We start from the raw sequence: 6,310 nt of genomic DNA on the forward strand, positions 1-6,310 counted from the left end.
CTCGAGGAGCTTTTCAGTTTGTTAGACATGTCAACTACGGTCTGGTCTTAAATGTCGTTATGTGTTTTCCCTCATTGACCCTGGAAAGTAAACATCTGAGAGGAGTTGAACACATTTGACTTGTTATACAGTGACTCCTCCAGTGTGCAATCACAAACCAGATTTAACAAGTCCCTCATTTTGCCGCAAACCTGGCTTCGGAAACCACCGTGAAAGATTTTTGAACTCCAGAGAAAGTGAAAAGAAGAGAAGAGCGACATCCGCTGGCCTCAGAGGTTCATCAGACAGCAAACTGCGGATTCAGGGCATCTGACGTAGAGATTATCACTAATTTTACCAGAAGAAAGACACATGACTTAAGAATTTTTAACAAAATTCAAACTCCCCAAAAGCAAGTTTTACAAATGTTTGCCTCAATAGTTAGTTCTGATTGTTTGTGCCTGACCCTCAGGCCTTTGTGGTGCAGTTTCATGTGGCTTCATCAGTCAGGATCCACATCAACTCTGAAGTCTCACACAACAGGTGGATCTCATCTCTACATTTGAATCACTGTGAGAGAGAGAAAAAAAAAAAGAATCAGCTCATGATTCACAGTTAAAGGTCTTACTTTTTCATCACTTGAAATCAAATAGGAACAGACAAAAGAACCGATGCTAAAAATATCACCAGATATTTTGTTGCATTAATTCTAACGCTAAGAATAACCCTTGTTTAAAAAAAAGAGACAGTGTCTCAGATCACCACTAAACCTTCTGAGTATGAAAAAGAAACAAAAAAAACAACAACAAAAAACACCACATTGCCTGGACTTTTGGCCACAGATGGGTCGGCAGTGATTTCTCCACTACTTTACATTGTTGAACTAAAACAGAGCTCTGATTATTGATCTTGTGTGGCAGAGATAGAAATATGAAAAAAAGAAGCTGTATAAGGCCTCTATGTTTTAGGAAGTAACAATACACAGATTAGGACATTTATGGAGGGTGTTACTTGCCAGCATCACAGATCAGCAAATTATTACTGCAAACGTGCTCATCGTGCCTTTGTGCCTCCCCATGCATTTATGATTCTTTTCTAATTTTGGTGAATTTGACTTGACTTAATGTTATATACCTGAGTGACCACTGGGTGGCAGCAGAGACATACGGAGGGATGCGGAGGAGAATTTAGTCTTTGCAGTCTCTATTTAATTTACCACAATCACAGCTAGTTGATGAGTTGGTGCACACCAATTAGTTGTTTGTGTTACTTTAAACACCAGCAACGCCAGGAGATTATAGGCTGATCTGAATAGAGAAATATTTTCTTCCATTAATGACAGAGGTCAAGATAAAGATGAAGCTCATCGACAGCATTTTTACACAGAGATGCGGACGAAACAAAATGAAACACGGATTCCACTGTGATCCTTTTGGGGCTTTGACGAAGGATGGAAATGATTTCTATATAAGTCAGGAGAGAAGAGGAGTCAATAAGTCTGTAGCTGCCCCTGACATTTTTTTAAATTGATGACCATCTTCACAAATGCAATCACTTATGTCAGTGCCATGCTTTTATTACCACTGTGTTTATATATAAGCATTGTTTTTTCTGAGAATGCATCCTGTCTTTCACTTAAAGAGAAAAATGTTTAGCAAACAATTGTCCACCGTCTCCTCTCAGCACATCCTCTCCTCGCCCTGGCCCTTGACCTGTTCTGGTCACAGGCGCTTATTCATCAAGTGGCTCGTTGTTTCTTTGGGCTTCTCTCGGACTGACTGAGAGAAAATATATATACTAAACTTTTACAAAACTGATTGCGAACCAAAGTAAGACAATTACAGCACTACCTGTCTACAGAACAGCATATAAAAGCGTCAATAAAAGGACATAGACCACAAGTAGACCAAGAAATAGAATGACACTCTGGAGAATTAAAAAAAAAACTGATATGTGCTGTGGAGGGTGCAACATTTGAATTAACTAGGGAAGTAAAATAATAACCAGAGGCGCCTGAATAAATGCAGGCCACAGCTCAGTCGGTCCACTGTACACAATGTCCTCTGATAACGTATCAGAAAATTCCTTATTTGGACATGTCTTACATAACAATGATGAAAACTTTGTTCCTGCCTGTGTACACATAACTCCACTCCACACACATGCACGCACTCATGTTAAAAAATAAAAAAAAACAGGAAAATTGAGCAGACTTACAGTAAGATGAATTGCAGGGGAGGAAGTTCAAATACATTTCATAAGTAGCTTTGATTATAGAAATGCGATTAGCATGAAAATAGTTGAGCATCTAAGGTGTGGTCTTGTTTGGACACCAAAAAACTCCCAAGTTGGACCTTTTATCTGTGATTATCAAATAGCAACATCCTGTAGGTCAATTGTCAGGTCTTCCAGTTGGAAATCATAATAGACGCAAGGAATATAGGACCACAATAGTGTTATCGCTCCATAACAAGAATGTGAAATATCTTGTGTTGTTTTCTTTCCCAGAAACGTATCTCCGTACAGGCTGTGACATAACATAACATACCATTCCTCTTGATGAATTCGTTGAGATGCTCTGTAACATAGTGAAACTTGTGTTATTTGAGATGTTGAGCTTTACTTTATGGATTAGTTTATTAATTCAACATAATGGAATTAATTTGTCTACCCCTGAGAGTAACCGTGTTAGCACACTGATTAATCCCTCATCCGAATGTATAAAGGATTGTCCTGATACGCTTCCCTGTTTTCCAAACAATGATGCTTGTTATTCTGAGGGTCAAAGGTCAGACTTGTTTGGCAGGGGTCTCATAAGCAAGTTTAAATGGACGTGTGCTGCCGCACCCCGATTGGCTGAGCAAATGTGTCACAAATGCATTTGCGTAGCCACGTTTGCGTGTCTTTTCCCAGGACTCTGACCTCGTCCATGGCCTCCGCTGAAGCCGGGAAGGTTTAGGTTCAAGGAATGGCCACCAGGACCTGGGGCTACTTTAAGCACAGGGGGACACACTTATTGTTTCCGTCAGTCACAGGATACAAACGTGGCAAGAGACACGTAACCTCGGACACCGGTCCGAACAACATGAGCAGTGTCACTCATTGTCTCTATGTTCGATTGTTTGTCAATCAACAGCTCAAGCGTCATTACCAGTGATACGGCGTTTGTCCACCATTTTTTACATCACTGTTAGATCCATACGGGGGACGTAACAACATCTGTCAGTGTCAAGAAACTTTAGATGAACCCCGATGCACACGTGGAAGGCACAATTTGGATGTTGCCAATGCCAAAATACGAAACACGTCCAAGTCGGCGGATGAACCCGTGTCTGATATTTACTAAATGTAGTTTCTGTTTGTTATCGTGCCCTGCTCTCACACTTTGTGTCCCCATGGAGACAGAGGGCAATTAACAGTAGGGTGTCACCGCTCGGCCAACCTTGTGACCACTCAGCACACACACACACGCACACACGCACGCACTCGCTGAAGCAGAGATGACGTCAGTTCTCGGCTTCTATAGTTTGAAACAGGCCCAGGTCAGTAGACAATACTGGCAGTTTTTGCCAATGGGAAGCTGGTGAGGGATTGCACAAAGTGGGGGAACGTGAACTATAGCGTGAACTAATCACTTACTCATGTCCTCCTCGTGAAGCTCATGGCTGGCGGGTGAAAAGAAGCAGATGACGACAGTATATCAGTGGCCTTTGACCCCTGGGGTCATCATCCCCAGCTCCTCTACTATTATTTTCTGTCCTTGGATTGTTTTCAATTTGTATTTTTCCAAACTCTGTCAATCTGCCTTGGGTACCTTGAAAGACGCTATATAAATCCAACTAGTGTCATGATTCATTCTCTCCCTCCTTCATTGTACTTCCTGTTGTTTTCGTCTCCCTTTTGTCTCGTGTTTGTCCCCATTCCGTCTTTCTCCCTGTCTGAGTGCATGTGTGTGTGTCTGTTTGGTGCCTGGCTCACACCCGTTCTCTCCTGCCGCGAAAACCGCCTGCAGACCTTGAAACACATCCACGAATCAACGCCCTCTTGACGTAAGTACCGACTCACAGAAGAGCTCCAGACCTGTTTGCACTTTTCCCCTTGAGTCTGCTTTGACTTCTCACTAATCCTGTTAACCTGCGACTCTGATCCGTCATAGATCACCTCTCCACGTCTGTCCGCCTGATCCGCAGAAAATAAACCATTTGTCTCTCTCTGCCCTTCACCACCGTCTGTCCTGGCTCAACTCCCACAACCCCTCACCACTACAGGTCTGCAACAAACTGGAAAACTGTCTCTGAGTCCAAATTACAAGTAAACCAAGCACAATAACTGTCAGAGCGCGTCGGTCTGCAGGGCCCAGACTGCAGTGCTTTTAGAAATGGAGGTAGTAAATTGAGGAATAACAGGGGGGGAAAAATCACCTCTACCTGATTCTCTGTGACATTTACATTTAGAGGTCTGTCTAGCTCTAACCTTTATACAGGCCTTTAATATAAGAGGTTCAAGAGGTCACGGGTACCACCGTCCAAATTCATTCTAAAAAGATGCAGATTGACTAAAAAAATGAGATTTACACATTATATATAATGCCGTTTGAGGGATATTATGTATGCTGTTACATTACATGTCATATATAGAGGTCACTGCAATTTCTAACCACCGTCGCCCATCATTTCCAACAAGCGAAGGAAACTGAATCATGTGTTTCTAATGAGTATTAGTCCCGTTATCAATTATAGTAGTGAGCAATTATGATAATCATTGCATTCTGACATAAATACATGATATTTTCCCCTTTTGCTTTATTTAATGCATGTTTTGCTCAGTGGTAAAGAAAGGCGTATTACTCATTCAGTGACTTTGTTCTGTCTTTCATGACAAGTGAATAAAGTCCTTCTCCTGTCCAGATGAGAACATTTTTAAAATTTAACTAAAAGTTATTGTGTTTTGTGTTAAATTTAAACTCAGCTAATTTTCTTTCTCTCTGTCTCCTTTTCTGACTTGTGGTTGCAATCAGCTTGTGTTTAAAATAGTCATGACAGTCTGTAACACGTGTCTGTGTGTGTGTGTGAGAGAGAGAGAGCATCATCCACGCCCAGTGTTGAAATACTGAAATACTCGTTCCCTTGGGTATCTTGGGTGTATACATTTAATGTTGACGTACAGCTTCCTCGTGTGTGAGACAAACACACACATCCATCACTTATTCACACACACACACACACACACACACACACACACACACGCACACACACACACACACACACACACACACACACACAAGCACATATTGATATACTGTTTCCCCCTGGCATGATAAGATACCAACCAAAACCAGAGACAAACATGTTTCAGCCGTCTCTGCCTCAATTCCTAAGTCTCTCTTTCTCTCTCTCTCTCTCTCTCTGTCTCAGTCTGTCTCTGGTTTGTTTCCGGGCTCTCTCTATCATTCAGGCCACAATTTCCAGGAAAGGGTTGAGGTTAAAATACTAAACTTAAAATAGTTGACTATTTTTCCCCCCCTGTAACTTGTTAAACTTTAATATATTTTCATTTGATTCATCCATTCATTCTCTGGGTTCTTTGCCTCAAGCTGCCTGTTAGATCAATGAAACTGCCACGAAAGACTAATCAAATACGTCAAAAATATTTACATTGGTATAGAATGGAGGATGTGTATGTGTGTGTGTGTGTGTGTGTGTGTGTGTGTGTGTGTGTGTGTTTGAGTGTCAAGGTAGGACAGACAGGAAATGGTGGACAAGAACAGAACTTCCTCTGTGAGAGGAGAGAGTGCTGCATCGTACCTGTGTGTGTGTGTGTGTGTGTGTGTGTGTGTGTGCGTGTGTGTGTGTGTGTGTGTGTGTGTGTGTGTGTGCGTGTGTGTGTGTGTGTGTGTGTTATAGGGGTCTTTGAGTCACAAGGCCAAGGGGATGCTTTTGCTTCCTGTCTCTCTCTCTCGCTCTCTCTCACACACACACACAAACACACACACACACACACACAAACACTGATGAATCCCATGAGAAATATCAACTTTTTTTTACATTATAATCCATCTTATTTTTCCTTAGTTGGAGCCAAACAACATTTCTTCCTAATGCATAGAATCTGTTGAGTGCATAGAATCTGTTGAGTGCATCTCATCGATAAACCCCTGACATGACAGGGTACATATGTTGGATTTTTCTATCAAATCAATTGTGTGTTGTTTATTTTTAGTTCACTTCAGGGACACAGAGGAGAAGGAAAAATGTAGATCATGGTCGTTTCAGAGACATATTGTTTATAGGCGGCATCAACCCGATCATGTGCTTTTCTTGTTTGGTGAAAA

Source organism: Scophthalmus maximus, chromosome 18 (genome assembly GCF_022379125.1).
Source record: "Scophthalmus maximus strain ysfricsl-2021 chromosome 18, ASM2237912v1, whole genome shotgun sequence".
Lineage (NCBI taxonomy): Eukaryota > Metazoa > Chordata > Actinopteri > Pleuronectiformes > Scophthalmidae > Scophthalmus > Scophthalmus maximus.